The sequence below is a fragment of the Pleurodeles waltl genome, chromosome 3_1, assembly GCF_031143425.1.
Source record: "Pleurodeles waltl isolate 20211129_DDA chromosome 3_1, aPleWal1.hap1.20221129, whole genome shotgun sequence".
NCBI classification, from domain to species: domain Eukaryota; kingdom Metazoa; phylum Chordata; class Amphibia; order Caudata; family Salamandridae; genus Pleurodeles; species Pleurodeles waltl.
This window is the reverse complement of record NC_090440.1, coordinates 1,436,616,504-1,436,632,894: the sequence shown is the minus strand read 5'-3', so window position 1 is coordinate 1,436,632,894 and position 16,391 is coordinate 1,436,616,504. Positions and strand designations below refer to the sequence as shown.

Here is a 16,391-nt window from a genome sequence, read left to right as displayed (position 1 = left end):
GCTAAGGTAGCAGGGTATTTCTGACATGTAATGTTTGGTCTAATTATGTATTGTGCAATACAGTTTATTTTTACATAGCTCAGTGTTGTGTTTACTTTGTGGTGTACATATTGCGTCACATGTGTTGCATGTGTTGTGCAAACGCTTTACACATTGCCTCCAAGTTAGGCCTGACTGCTCGTGCCAAGCTACCAAGGGGGTGAGCAGGAGTTATCTTGGATGTGTAACTCCCTTGCCCTGACTAGAGTGGGTGGGTTCTCCCTGGCTTAGGTGCATACCCTAGCCAGCCAGAAACCCCATTTCTAACACAACATTTCCTATACATTGATTTATATATTTTTGTGATTTATTGTCTGTGTGTGATATGTGTGTTGTAAAGCGCTCTGACACCCTACAATGGGGTGAGTAGCACTATAAAAAATTAAAGAATAAATTAGTAGGTGCCATTTAAATCATTATTTGTGAAAATACTCATACATACAGATAAATATGGCAATCTTGCTTTGCAAGCACATCTCTTATATGGAGAGGTTAGACAAAGTTAAAAACCCTCCTTTAAATTGTGGGTTCACCAAGTTACTTGACTGATAACAAGCTGTGTGCCACTGCTTCTTTTCACTGCATCACCATCTAGGTGTGAGGCTCCAGAACAAAAGGAGAGCTGATGACCTTTTAATCAGGCTTTGATTTGAGCAAAAATCACCTGGTCGCTAAAATTGTATTTTCGACAGGTCTGTTGGTGCAAGTGTAGTGGCAATATTGCCAAGAAAGAAGGAATTTTTTTTTGATAGTAATGCAATTAATATCTAGCCACCAGGCAGATTGGTCTAGAGGGACCAGGCCCCTCCATATTTTAAAAACAATCAAAACAGGGTGTAGCCCATAAATTGCTCATCAGGAGTTTTTTGAGACCCCCCCACCCACTACAGTTTACAAGTGGTATACTTCATCATTGGGTCGGCACTCAAGATACCTAAGGCCTACTTACGATCCCAGTGGCATTGCTGCCCAGACCAACAATATGGCGGGGATGAGGCTACCCTCAATGCGGCAGCCTCACCCGTGTTGTATTACGATGTTTCTACCAGGCTGACCAGTGGAAACATTGTATTGTGGCATTTCCACTAGTCAGCCCAGTGGAAACAGTGCAGTGGCATTGGCCTTAGCTCCCTTAGCCTGCATAACAGACAGTGCGCATTCCGAGGGTGCTGGCGGGGGGACAGCACTGGCTTTCTGCCAGCCTTTTCAGGGTGGTGCAACCACCATGGGAAGGCTGGTGGAAAGTGAAGTTGTGATTAGCACAATGGTGTCACCATGTGCACTGTCATGGCTGACCATGACTTTGACCACTGCCAACCCATCGGAATCCGTGAGCCTGGCGGTCTCCTGTTGGTCTGACCTCCAGGATCATAATCTGGCGGTAGAACCGCCAGTGGTGTGGCGGTCCGACCACCACTGCAAGTGTGTCGGTCTGTGGACCACCAAACTGGTAATGAGGCCTCTATTGTGACTGAGTCAGCTGGACCTTCTAGAGGATGGAAAACGTCCTAGTGTGAGAATTAGTCTGATCTGTGTGGGGTGTCTTAAAATTACTTCAAATTCCCTATTAGACTTATTTAATTAACTTACAGTTCTTTAGGGTTAATTTGCCCAATCCCTGCAAAAGTTTAAAAGAAGCACAGGTGGTAAAATAAATAAAACATAAAAGATACCATACTTCAAGTAATTCGTTCTATGAATATGAACTTATTCCACCACTAGTGAGCACTCCAAATTTTTCACCTGAGATTTGGAAAAAAGTGATGGCTCACGGCAGTAAAAGATATAGACAAAGTGCTTACAGATGTTTCTGTGTTGACCAAACAAGCTGTCTAAAGTGGTAACGATACTTCGGCCATGTGAGAAGTACGCCCATACACATGGTTAATATTGTGATAAATGAGAAAGATAAACAGTACCTTCATGGGAGGGTTTGTATGGTCCCATAGGGCAGCAGTGGGTGCAGGCAGACCTTGTAGTCATGCACTGTGGAGATCGTAACAGACAAGGTTTTAAGTAAAGCGATTGCCAATCCAAAATCAGCGTCCAACCCCTGTGTAGTCACTTTGCCAAGGGTACCAGCTCACTTGTATGACTTAGTATTGCCTTCAAGCCCTGCTAAGTGCCAAGGTTGGAGCTTAAGAACGGTAGGGAAGCATGTGCCGCTTCTGATACACCCTTGGACGTGTGTCTCTACATCAGTTGCATCATACATTGTATGGGTGGACTGTTTAGAGGTCCATAGGACCATAGTGGTCTGCTTCAAAGAAGAAAAAAAAGAGTACAACCGATCTGCATTTATGGCAAACTGTTGGGTAAAACTTTGCTTCAAAAGAAGGCAAATCTTCCAAATAATAATAATAACAATAATAATTATTGTAATAATAATCTGTGTCCAAAATAAACTTTGTTTACTTAGAGGAGGCTACAAAAAAGACTGGAGAGATAAAAAGGACCACAAAGCGATAATAGAATACCCAGCTGTACTGAGAAAAGAATTGAACAGAAAAACATACTTAACATAAACATGGCAATCATATCATTGCTACAATCAGTGTAGAGATTCAATTTATTTTCATAAAAGGGTGTGGGGCATGGACGTAGTTTAGGGGTCGCAGTCACGACCCCTGTCTTGCCCCGCTCGTGACCCCTGACACTCCCTGTGCGACCCCTGGCATTCCTTGTGCGACCCCTGGCTGCAGAGGTGGCAAAATCAGTACCAAGAGCCCAGGGGCAGTTCGTCGCTTCAGATGTTAGTCAGAGCTCCATTTTCCTTGTTTTCTGTTCAGTGTTTTATTACACTAATAGTGAATAATAATTTCTTATTCACTATTAGTGTAATAAAGAATGGAGTACAATTAGCTGGAATATGACCCTCACTGGCATCTGAGGTAAGTAAATATACTTTTAAATGCGGGTGAAAGTTTGTTTATGTGAGAAAGTTTGTGTATGTGTAAAACTGTGTGTGTATGTAAGCATGTGTGTGAGTAAAGGTAAAGGTCAAATGGCGTGTGATGTCACTTCCGTTACCCCTGGTATTTTGGCAAATGACAGTCATGGTGTGGGGAGACCAAAAGAAGACCACAAAGAAAGTGAGTAGTTAATTCTAGTCTCGTCTTATGCCATAGGGGAAATCCCAAATGTACTGACAGAAGGTGTAAAAATGTACTGAGAAAATCTAAAACGATTAGTACTCATCACGAGAAATCTAACCATGGGATATTATCATCTAGTCCTATTTTAAATGTCTGGACGTGGTAAATCCAACATTGTTCCCTTTCAAAGCGGATTTCATCTACTGTCTTATTTGAGTTGTCTGCCGTCTCAAGGATAACCCAATGTAGGGCATCTATGGTGTGGTTGCTATCAAAAAGAGATTTCTCATATTAGTTGTAATCTTTTTACACCAAATGTTCCTTTTATGTTCTTCTATCTGAATCCTAAATTTTCTGCTAGTCATCCCAATGTATTTTATGTCACATGGAGAAGTGATCATGTATGCTATGTGTGATGTGTTGCCATTGGTATTTTTTTAGGTACCCATTTTGTTCTACACCTAGATTGATAATCCTGGAAGGGGTAGTCAAGTGGCACACATTGCAGGAACCACAAAGGAAATTTCCATCTACTGGTAGCACACCACATGATTGAGAAACCGTCTGGGTCTCATCAATGGTGTATGTGAAAGAGTATGAACCAAGTAATCTGGTATGTTACAGCCTCTTCTATGGGCAAGCATCATTTTTACAAAGTTCAGTGATCCAGAGTTGATGATACACTGGTTCCTAGTGATAATTTGTTTGATGTAACTCAAGCCCATGTTGTATGTGATCACGCATGTTAAGGGATTAGTCTCTTGAATCCCAGACGCCTGGTCAAGACGTCCTTCTCTCTTCTGATTCTTGGCTTGCTTATGGCACCTTAAGATGATCGAATCTGGACAATTTCTAAGCTTCAAAGTTATGGAAAGCTCTCTTGACGGTTGTTTATAGTTTTGAATGTCACAACAGTTTTTCCAAATCTTCAAGAAATGCCTTTATGGAAGGTTCTCGCGTAATGGTCATTAGTGGAAACTACTAAACTACAACAGACTGTTCTTATCCACAGGTTTCTTGTACGTGTTTGTTATGAGACCCCATTGATTTGGAATGATGTTGATGTCTAGGAAGGTAAGGATTGTTTTACTCATGGTGTAAGTGAAATTCAGATGGTTGTCAGATGCATTAAACATGAAAGTCATGAACCATCTCTCCATCATCTTCCCAGATAATCAAGATGGATCAATATAGCATTTCTAAAGAATCATATGAAGAGGAAAAGAGTTTTGATTAGCAAGGACAAACTTCTTCTCAAAGTGGTGTACACACAAATCTGTCACATTGAGGGCGAAAGTACTCTGCATCAAAGTCTCATTGAGTTGTAGGTAGAGGGAACCTTGGAACTCAAAAAAGTTCCCGGTCAGGGCCAGTCTACAGAATTCCAATACAAAATTTGGTGGATTGTTGTATTGCCAATCTTCTTCTTATATAGTTTTCAACGTGACATCTTGGGGCAGCCTGTGCAAAGGCTATCGATATCCAAGCTGTTAGACCTGACAGCCTTAGGGTGGTCACACCTAAATTTTTGCCTGCATCCCTCTACTTTTGGATACTATTTTGGCTGGTTTTAAAACTCTACGCACTTTACCACTGCTAACCAGTGCTAAAGTGCATATTTTCTCTCCCTTTAAACATGATAACATTGGATCATACCCAATTGGATTATTTAATTTACTTATAAGTCCCTAGTAAAGTGAACTATATGTGCCCATGGCCAGTAGATTAAATGCCACTAGTGGGGCTGCACCACCCACCTAAGTAGCCCCTTAACCATGTCTCAGGCCTGCCATTGCAAGGCCTGTGCGTGCAGTTTCACAGCACGCACTGTAGCTGCCGATCTGAAAGGAGTAGGAAGGTCATATTTAGTATGGCCAGAATGGTGATACAAAATCCTGCTGACTAGTGAAGTTGGATTTAATATGACTATTTTAGAAATGCCACTTTTAGAAAGTCAGCATTTCTCTGCATTTAAATCCTTCTGTGCCTTACAATCCATGTCTGGCTAGGTTCACGTGACAGCTCCCTGGTGCATTCACTCAGACAAACCTCAAACACAGGATGCTCAGCCTCACTTGCATACATCTGAATTTTGAATGGGTCTTCCTGGGCTGGGAGGGTGGAGGGCCTGACACTTAAATGTCAAAGGACAGTAGCCTGCCTTATACAAAGGACTGCCACACCCCCTACTGGCAGACAGGATTGAACTGAAAGGGGACCTTGTGCACTTCTAAGCCACTCTTTGAAGTCTCCCCCACTTCAAAGGCACAATTTGGTATTTAAATAGGGCCTCTACCCCTATCAACTCAGACAGTTTCTGGAGAAGAGAACCCAAACCAGAATCTGCAACCTGCCCAGAAGAAATGCCTGGCTGGCCAAGGACTCACCTGGCTGCTTTCTGTGAAGGACTGCTGTTGCTGTTGCCCTGCTGCCTTGCTGCTCTCTGGCTGCGCTGAGAAGTGCTCTCCAAGGGCTTGCATAGAGCTTGCCCCCTGTTCCCTGAAGTCTCAGGACCAAAAATTCTTCATCTCTGCAAGAAGAACTCCCTGTGTGGGGAACATCGACGCACACGCTGCCAGAAATGACGCACAGCCTGCATTGCGGTGATAAATTCACTGCACGCCAAACCAGAAAGACGCAGCCCAACTTCGCAACAAAATGATCAACGTAGCGCCAGAGTAACAACCGGAAATTTGACACACGGCCAACTGGGTCGAAGCACAGCCAAACCAGAATGACGCAGCCCAACTTCAGAGAGGAATCGATGCAGCACCTGCTGTGTGGTAGAAATTTCCATGCAACGCCTACCGGATCGACACAGCCCCTGCGACTTTGTCCTGTCAGCACCGGATTTCAATGTTTCATCCCCAGGGCATCCGAAAACCCCGCAACCCGAAGAGGATCCATGACCGAACACCAGAAATCGACGCACAGCCATCCCTGCGTGGAAAATAAACAACGCAGCACCATGTGCGGCCCGCAAAATCGATGCACATCTCACTGTTTTCCATGCATCTCCTCCTCTGTGGTTCTTTGGGGAGATTTTGAACGCAAACCAGGTACTTTGTGCTTGCAAGAGACATTTATTGCTTATAATTTTTACAGTGATATTCCAAAATATACTTATTGCATCTAAATCGTTTTGACGTGCATTTATCCAGATATATATTATATATTTTTCTAAACACTGTGTGGTGTTTTTTTGTGGTGCTATACTGTGTTATTGCATGATGTATTGCACAAGTACTTTACACATTGCCTTCTAAGTTAAGCCTCACTGCTCAGTGCCAAATGAACAGTGGGTGGGCCCAGGATAATTTGGATTGGTTGTCACTTACCCTGACTAGAGTGAGGGTCCTTGCTTGGACAGGGGGTAACTTGACTACCAACCAAAGACCCCATTTTTTAACACAAGCAAACTAATAGATTCTTAGATGGGTCAAACCGGATGATGAAGCATGCCACTAGTGACTTCTAGTTGGTGAGGGTCTCTTACAAAACCCCTAGAGACTCCAGATGAACACAGGCATTTTTGGGGCCCTGCTCTTTTTTTCATTGTTTGCCATTGGATGTTTAGTGGCCATACCACTAATACTCCTGTCTTCTCCAATGTTTGATTTTCATGACCGTCTATATTTTATCTTGGCCCTCCCTAAATCATTCTCCAAGCCTGGACCAAAATTGACAGACAACGGTGCAGATTTACAAATTTTTCACACAATGAAGCCCTGCAACCAAGTTTGGTGTACTGTGTTCTGTGAAATGGAGTGAGCACAGCATCTTATTTACCAAGGTAGTGTGCTGTTTTCCTCTCCCCCTGCACTGGCTCACTTTAGGCTGCAATGCCCTAAAACAAACCCCTTTGCACCGTATTGCAAGGGTGTGCACGTTTTCAAGCATTGATTTTGTACTGGAATGTCACCCTTCCAGTACAAAATACTTTGCTCAATATAGTTTAACACTTTTCACACTTTTTATGTGTACTGTGCTGTGCAGTGCAGCACACACGCAAAGTCGAAAAAGTGTTGAGATGTTTAAAACTTGCCACACTATTGTGCAGCCTAAAGAAGATATACTTTTTTGGTGCAAATCTAAGTCTGCAAATGGTACTACTAGGGATTTGTATGTAAATCAATAGGTGTTTGGATGGTAACACCCATGTTCCACTAATGGAATGTTCTCTTGATACAAAGTAGCATGTAGTGCTTTTCTGCATTACTTTAGGAAACCTTCCAAAGCAAATCATGATTTGCATTGGAAAGTAAGGGGCATATTTATACTCCGTTTGCGCCAAATTAGTATAATTTATTTTACGCTAATTCAGCGCAAACCTAACGCCATATTTATATTTTGACGCTAGACCCGTCTAGCATCAAAATATTGGTGCTAGCATCATTTTTCGGATGCATGAAACCTCCATGCATTAATGAGATGCAAGGTAAGTGTTCCCGTCCAAAAAATAACTCAAACACCCTAGCGCCATATTTAACCACCATACTACACCTGCTGCACCACATTGAGCCACAAATTGCAGCCAGCCTGCAGACCCCACACAACATACCACTGATGACAAAGCTGCTTGCTGTCCTCCACATGCTGGCAAGTGGTTCCTTCCAAACAACGGGTACACTAGTTGCTGGTGTCTCACAGCTGTCGTTCTCTGCATTCCTGCCAAAGGTGTTAGATGCTATCATCTCCCTGACACCCTGCCACGTCAGCTTCCCCAACACCCAGCAAAGCAGCAGGAGAACAAACAGGGGCTCTATCAAATCCATGGCTTCCCGCATGTGCTAGGTGCAAATGACTGCACCCATGTCCGGCTCGTATCACCTGCACCAACAGAGCACTTATACCGGAGTCGCAACCACACACATTATATTAATGTGGAGGGCATAGTGGACCACCGTGGAATAGTCATAAACATTTTGGCCAAGTATTCTGGGAGTGTCCATGACACCTACATATTCTGTCACAGCAGGATCAATGAACAATTTCAGGATGGACTAATTGGAAATGGCCTACTTGTGGGTAAGTCAACAAATCTAGTAATGTACACACAACACACCAACCCTGTCGGACACACAAGACATACATGTAGGAGGCTGGACTGGCTTGTAGTGAGTACCAAGGGGTACTTGCACCTTGCACCAGGCCCAGTTATCCCTTATTAGTGTATAGGGTGTCTAGCAGCTTAGGCTGATAGATAATGGTAGCTTAGCAGAGCAGCTTAGGCTGAACTAGGAGACGTGTGAAGCTACTACAGTACCACTTAGTGTCATATGCACAATATCATAAGAAAACACAATACACAGTTATACTAAAAATAAAGGTACTCTATTTTTATGACAATATGCCAAAGTATCTTAGAGTGTACCCTCAGTGAGAGGATAGGAAATATACACAAGATATATATACACAATAGCAAAAATATGCAGTATAGTCTTAGAAAACAGTGCAAACAATGTATAGTTACAATAGGATGCAATGGGGAAACATAGGGATAGGGGCAACACAAACCATATACTCCAAAAGTGGAATGCGAACCACGAATGGACCCCAAACCTATGTGACCTTGTAGAGGGTCGCTGGGACTATTAGAAAATAGTGAGAGTTAGAAAAATAACCCTCCCCAAGACCCTGAAAAGTGAGTGCAAAGTGCACTAAAGTTCCCCTAAGGACAAAGAAGTCGTGTTAGAGGAATAATGCAGGAAAGACACAAACCAACAATGCAACAACTGTGGCTTTCCAATCTAGGGTACCTGTGGAACAAGGAGACCAAGTCCAAAAGTCACAAGCAAGTCGGAGATGGGCAAATGCCCAGGAAATGCCAGCTGCGGGTGCAAAGAAGCTTCTACTGGAGAGAAGAAGCTGAGGTTTCTGCAGGAACGAAAAGGGCTAGAGACTTCCCCTTTGGTGGACGGATCCCTCTCGCCGTGGAGAGTCGTGCAGAAGTGTTTTCCCGCCGGAAGAACGGCAACAAGCCTTGCTAGCTGCAAATCGTGCGGTTAGCATTTTTGGACGCTGCTGTGGCCCTGGAGGGACCAGGAGGTCGCAAATTGGACCAGGAGAGAGAGGGGACGTGGAGCAAGACAAGGAGCCCTCTCAGCAGCAGGTAGCACCCGGAGAAGTGCCAGAAACAGGCACTACGAGGATGCGTGAAACAGTGCTCACCCGAAGTCGCACAAAGGAGTCCCACGTCGCCGGAGACCAACTTAGAAAGTCGTGCAATGCAGGTTAGAGTGCCGTGGACCCAGGCTTGGCTGTGCACAAAGGATTTCCGCCGGAAGTGCACAGGGGCCGGAGTAGCTGCAAAAGTCGCGGTTCCCAGCAATGCAGCCCAGCGAGGTGAGGCAAGGACTTACCTCCACCAAACTTGGACTGAAGAGTCACTGGACTGTGGGGGTCACTTGGACAGAGTCGCTGGATTCGAGGGACCTCGCTCGTCGTGCTGAGAGGAGACCCAAGGGACCGGTAATGCAGCTTTTTGGTGCCTGCGGTTGCAGGGGGAAGATTCCGTCGACCCACGGGAGATTTCTTCGGAGCTTCTGGTGCAGAGAGGAGGCAGACTACCCCCACAGCATGCACAAGCAGGAAAACAGTCGAGAAGGCGGCAGGATCAGCGTTACAGAGTTGCAGTAGTCGTCTTTGCTACTATGTTGCAGGTTTGCAGGCTTCCAGCGCGGTCAGCAGTCGATTCCTTGGCAGAAGGTGAAGAGAGAGATGCAGAGGAACTCGGATGAGCTCTTGCATTCGTTATCTAAAGTTTCCCCAGAGACAGAGACCCTAAATAGCCAGAAAAGAGGGTTTGGCTACCTAGGAGAGAGGATAGGCTACTAACACCTGAAGGAGCCTATCAGCAGGAGTCTCTGACGTCACCTGGTGGCACTGGCCACTCAGAGCAGTCCAGTGTGCCAGCAGCACCTCTGTTTCCAAGATGGCAGAGGTCTGGAGCACACTGGAGGAGCTCTGGACACCTCCCAGGGGAGGTGCAGGTCAGGGGAGTGGTCACTCCCCTTTCCTTTGTCCAGTTTCGCGCCAGAGCAGGGCTAAGGGGTCCCCTGAACCGGTGTAGACTGGCTTATGCAGAATTGGGCACATCTGTGCCCAAGAAAGCATTTCCAGAGGCTGGGGGAGGCTACTCCTCCCCTGCCTTCACACCATTTTCCAAAGGGAGAGGGTGTCACACCCTCTCTCAGAGGAAGTTCTTTGTTCTGCCATCCTGGGCCAGGCCTGGCTGGACCCCAGGAGGGCAGATGCCTGTCTGAGGGGTTGGCAGCAGCAGCAGCTGCAGTGAAACCCCAGGAAGGGCAGTTTGGAAGTACCAGGGTCTGTGCTACAGACCACTGGGATCATGGGATTGTGCCAACTATGCCAGGATGGCATAGAGGGGGCAATTCCATGAACATAGACATGTTACATGGCCATATTCGGAGTTACCATTGTGAAGCTACATATAGGTAGTGACCTATATGTAGTGCACGCGTGTAATGGTGTCCCCGCACTCACAAAGTTCAGGGAATTGGCTCTGAACAATGTGGGGGCACCTTGGCTAGTGCCAGGGTGCCCTCACACTAAGTAACTTTGCACCTAACCTTTACCAGGTAAAGGTTAGACATATAGGTGACTTATAAGTTACTTAAGTGCAGTGTAAAATGGCTGTGAAATAACGTGGACGTTATTTCACTCAGGCTGCAGTGGCAGGCCTGTGTAAGAATTGTCAGAGCTCCCTATGGGTGGCAAAAGAAATGCTGCAGCCCATAGGGATCTCCTGGAACCCCAATACCCTGGGTACCTCAGTACCATATACTAGGGAATTATAAGGGTGTTCCAGTAAGCCAATGTAAATTGGTAAAAATGGTCACTAGCCTGTTAGTGACAATTTGGAAAGAAATGAGAGAGCATAACCACTGAGGCTCTGATTAGCAGAGCCTCAGCGAGACAGTTAGTCACTACACAGGTAACACATTCAGGCACACTTATGAGCACTGGGGCCCTGGGTTACCAGGGTCCCAGTGACACATACAACTAAAATAACATATATACAGTGAAAAATGGGGGTAACATGCCAGGCAAGATGGTACTTTCCTACACAACCCCCCCCCAAACGAAGGACAATAAGACTAGCCATGACCTGATGAGTCTTCATTGTCTAAGTGGAAATATCTGGAGAGTCCATCTGCATTGGAGTGGCTACTCCCAGGTCTATGTTCCACTGTATAGTCCATTCCCTGTAGGGATATGGACCACCTCAACAATTTTGGATTTTCACCTTTCATTTGTTTTAGCCAAAGTAGAGGTTTGTGGTCTGTCTGAACAATGAAGTGAGTGCCAAACAGGTATGGCCTCAACTTCTTCAGTGCCCAGACCACAGCAAAGGCCTCCCTCTCAATGGCAGACCAACGCTTTTCTCTAGGGGTCAACCTCCTACTAATAAAAGCAACAGGTTGATCCTGGCCCTCCGAATTAAGTTGTGATAGGACTGCCCCTACTCCTAATTCAGATGCATCAGTTTGGACATAGAATTTTTTAGAGTAACAAGGGCTTTTCAGGACAGGTGCAGAGCACATGGCCTGCTTCAGCTCCTCAAAAGCTTTCTGACAGTTTGCTGTCCATAATACCTTTTTAGGCATCTTTTTGGAAGTGAGGTCATTAAGAGGGGCTGCAATGGAGCCATAGTTCTTAATGAACCTCCTGTAATACCCAGTGAGGCCTAGGAAGGCTCTCACCTGAGTCTGAGTGGTAGGGGGAACCCAATCAATAATTGTTTGGATTTTCCCCTGAAGTGGTGCAATCTGTTCCCCACCAACAAGGTGTCCCAGATAAACCACCTTACCCTGCCCTATCTGGCACTTTGAAGCCTTGATAGTGAGGCCTGCCTTTTGCAGGGCCTCCAAAACTTTCCATAGGTGGACCAGGTGATCATCCCAGCTGGAGCTAAAGACAGCTATATCGTCCAAATATGCTGCACTGAAAGCTTCCAGCCCTTGCAGGACTGTGTTCACCAACCTTTGAAAAGTGGCAGGTGCATTTTTCAAACCAAAAGGCATTACAGTAAACTGGTAATGTCCTCCAATGGTTGAAAATGCAGTCTTAGGTTTAGCATCTTCTGACAATTTGATCTGCCAATACCCTGCAGTCAAGTCAAAAGTGCTTAGATACTTGGCAGATGCCAGTGTATCTATGAGCTCATCTGCCCTGGGTATAGGGTGAGCATCAGTTTTGGTTACCAAGTTGAGATCTCTATAGTCTACACAAAACCGCATTTCCTTCTTTCCATCTTTGGAATGGGGTTTTGGTACCAGTACCACAGGAGAAGCCCATGGACTGTCAGAGTGCTCAACCACTCCTAGTTCTAACATTTTCTGGACCTCTTGCTTTATGCAGTCCCTGACATGGTCAGGCTGCCTATAGATCTTACTTTTGACAGGCAAGCTGTCTCCAGTATCTATAGTGTGCTCACACCAAGAAGTGGTACCTGGCACAGTAGAGAAGAGTTCAGAGAATTGATCTAGGAGGTTTAAGCAATTGTCTTTCTGCTCAGCAGTAAGACAATCAGCCAAAACTACACCTTCCACCAGAGCATCTTGTTCTGTGGAAGAGAAGAGATCAGGTAGAGGATCACTGTCTTCTTCCTGTCCCTCATCTGTTGCCATGAGCAGGGTGAGATCAGCCGTGTCATAGTAGGGTTTCAGGCGGTTGACATGGAGCACCCTAAGGGGACTCCTGGCAGTGCCTAAGTCAACTAAATAGGTGACTTCTCCCTTCTTTTCAACAATTGTGTGGGGTCCACTCCATTTATCTTGGAGTGCTCTTGGGGCCACAGGCTCCAAGACCCACACTTTCTGCCCTGGTTGGTACTGAACCAAAACAGCCTTCTGATCATGCCATTGCTTCTGGAGCTCTTGGCTGGCCTGAAGGTTTTTACTGGCCTTTTTCATGTACTCAGCCATCCTTGATCTGAGGCCAAGTACATAATCCACAATATCCTGCTTAGGAGCTTTTAAAGGTTGTTCCCAACCCTCCTTTACAAGTGTGAGTGGACCCCTAACAGGGTGTCCAAAAAGAAGTTCAAAGGGGCTGAAGCCCACTCCTTTCTGGGGTACCTCCCTGTAGGCAAAAAGGAGGCATGGTAGAAGGATATCCCATCTCCTGCGGAGTTTTTCAGGGAGACCCATAATCATGCCTTTGAGAGTTTTATTAAATCTCTCCACCAGTCCATTAGTTTGTGGATGATAGGGTGTAGTGAACTTGTAAGTTACACCACACTCCTTCCACATGGCCTTTAAGTATGCAGACATGAAATTGCTTCCCCTGTCCAATACTACTTCCTTTGGGAAGCCCACCCTGGAAAATATTCCCAGGAGGGCCTTTGCTACTGCAGGTGCTGTAGTGGTCCTTAAAGGAATAGCTTCAGGATATCTTGTGGCATGGTCCACTACCACCAAGATAAATCTATTGCCTGAAGCAGTAGGAGGGTCAAGGGGGCCAACTATGTCAACCCCTACCCTTTCAAAGGGAACCCCAACCACAGGCAGTGGAATAAGGGGTGCCTTTGGGGTGCCACCTGTCTTGCCACTGGCTTGACAGGTTTCACAGGACTTACAAAATTCCTTTGTGTCCTCAGACATTCTAGGCCAATGAAACAGGGGAACAAGCCTGTCCCAAGTTTTCATTTGTCCTAGATGCCCAGCTAGGGGAATGTCATGTGCCAGGGTTAGGAGGAACTTTCTGTACTCCTGAGGAATCACTAATCTCCTGGCAGCTCCAGGTTTAGGATCCCTATGCTCAGTGTACAAGAGGTTGTCCTCCCAGTAAACTCTGTGAGAGTCACTGACATCCCCATTAGCCTGTTTGACAGCTTGCTGTCTGAGACCCTCTAATGTGGGACAGGTTTGCTGTGCCACACTCAGCTCCTCTCTGGCAGGCCCCCCTTCACCCAAAAGCTCAGCAGTGTCTGCTTCCAGCTCCTCTGGTGTAGGTTCTGCACAGGGAGGGAATTCTTCTTCCTCAGAAGTTGAATCCACTGTAGAGGGAGGGATAGTAGGAAGTGGTTTGCTTCTACTAGCCCTAGCTTTAGGGAGCACTTGGTCCATTGTTCCAGGATCCAAGCTTCCCTGTCCTTTTTGCTTTTTGGCCTGAGCCCTTGTCAAAGCAAAAATATGCCCTGGGATGCCCAGCATTGCTGCATGGGCCTCCAACTCCACATCTGACCAAGCTGATGTCTCCAAATCATTTCCTAGTAGACAGTCTACAGGTAAATCTGTGGCTACCACAACTTTCTTTGGACCAGTAACCCCCCCCCCCCCCCCGGTTGAGATTAACAACAGCCATGGGGTGGCTAAGTGTGTTGTTGTGAGCATCGGTTACTTGGTACTGGTGACCAAGTAGGTGTTGTTCAGGGTGGACCAGTTTCTCTATGACCATAGTCACACTGGCACCAGTGTCCCTGTAGGCCTGAACCTCAACACCATTTATTAGGGGTAGCTGCTTGTACTTATCCATATTAAGGGGACAAGCAACTAAGGTGGCTAAATCAATAGCCCCCTCAGAGACTAACACAGCCTCTGTGGCCTCCCTAACAAGGCCAACCCCAACTAAGTTACCAATAGTGAGCCCAGCTACTCCCTTGGATTGGCTATTAGTAGGTTTGCTCCCACCACCACTGCTATTAGTAGGGACACTAGGGGTAGCAGTAGGGGTTGTAGTGGTAGGAGCATTGGTGCTTTTCTTTGGACAACTGGGATCTGTTGTCCAATGGCCTTTTATTTTACATAAATAGCACCATGGTTTCTTTTCCTTGTTCTGATTAAAAGAGGATTTGGGCCCACCACCCCCACCAGAGTGTTTTTGTGGGCCTGATGAAGACTCATTTTTAGATTTGTCCCCACCCTTGTCAGAAGACTTACCATCCTTCTTTTTGTTGCCATCTTTGTCACCCCCTGTATGAACTTTTCTGTTCACCCTTGTTCTGACCCATTTGTCTGCCTTCTTTCCCAATTCTTGGGGAGAGGTCAGATCAGAGTCCACCAAGTACTGGTGCAACAAATCAGACACACAATTATTAAGAATATGCTCTCTCAGGATCAAGTTATACAGGCTGTCATAATCAGTAACTTTACTGCCATGTAACCACCCCTCCAAGGCCTTCACTGAATGGTCAATGAAATCAACCCAGTCTTGTGAAGACTCCTTTTTGGTCTCTCTGAACTTTATCCTGTATTGTTCAGTGGTTAAGCCATAACCATCCAGGAGTGCATTCTTAAGAACTTGGAAATTATTAGCATCATTTTCTTTCACAGTAAGGAGCCTATCCCTACCTTTTCCACTAAATGATAGCCATAGGATAGCAGCCCACTGCCTTTGAGGGACATCCTGTACAACACAGGCCCTCTCAAGTGCAGCAAACCACTTGTTAATGTCATCCCCCTCCTTATAAGGGGGAACTATTTTGTGCAGATTCCTGGAATCATGCTCTTTTGCAGGATGACTATGGGGAATACTGCTGCTGCCACCATGGGTTTCTAAACCCAACTTCTGTCTTTCCTTCTCTAGTTCAAAAGACTGTCTATCCAAATCCAGCTGTTGCTTTTTAAGCTTCAGTCTGGATTGTTCCACCCTCAACTTATTGAGTTCCCTCTCTAACATTCTGTCATCAGGGTTGGTGGGAGGGACATTCCTAGATACAGAGGTATGATGGGATTGAAAAGAAGGAGACCTGTCCCTTACAGAAGCCACCCTAACAGCTTGGCTAACAGAAACATCACTAGCAGTATGGTGAGAATAAATGCTTTTGCTATGATGTGAGACAACACTATTTGTATGGTGTGGCTCATCATCATTACCAACTATGCTAGACTGTCTAGTAATGGGCAGGCTAGGAAGTTTCTTTCCAGAATCTTTTCCTGGGGGAGTCCCTGGATCAGATTGAGAACCATTAGCTACTTTTTCAACAGATGGGGCACTTTTAGCCTTATCCTGTTCTCTAAGCATGTTAATTAACAGTTCTAAGGAAGGATTCTTCCCTACACTCAAACCTCTCTTTATGCAGAGACTCCTTGCTCCTTTCCAGCAAAGGTGATCATATGCAAGTTTGGACAGATCAACATTTTGGCCTGTGCCAGGCATTTTTAGAGAGAGTTAAAAGTGATAGAAAAAGAGAAAAAAGTTTTCAGAACTTTTTAGAAAGACAGAAAAAAAACTTTTTCAACTTTTAAGAACTTTTTGAAAGTTTAGAAGTACTTTTCAGCACTTAGAAAA

The 16,391-nt window shown here is 45.4% G+C and overlaps 1 long non-coding RNA gene across 1 annotated transcript in view; it reads left to right on the top strand.

The window, feature by feature from the left end:
• Window positions 1-16,391, top strand: part of LOC138285262 (uncharacterized) — a 254,665-nt gene that overhangs the window by 620 nt on the left and 237,654 nt on the right. The window lies entirely within an intron of this gene.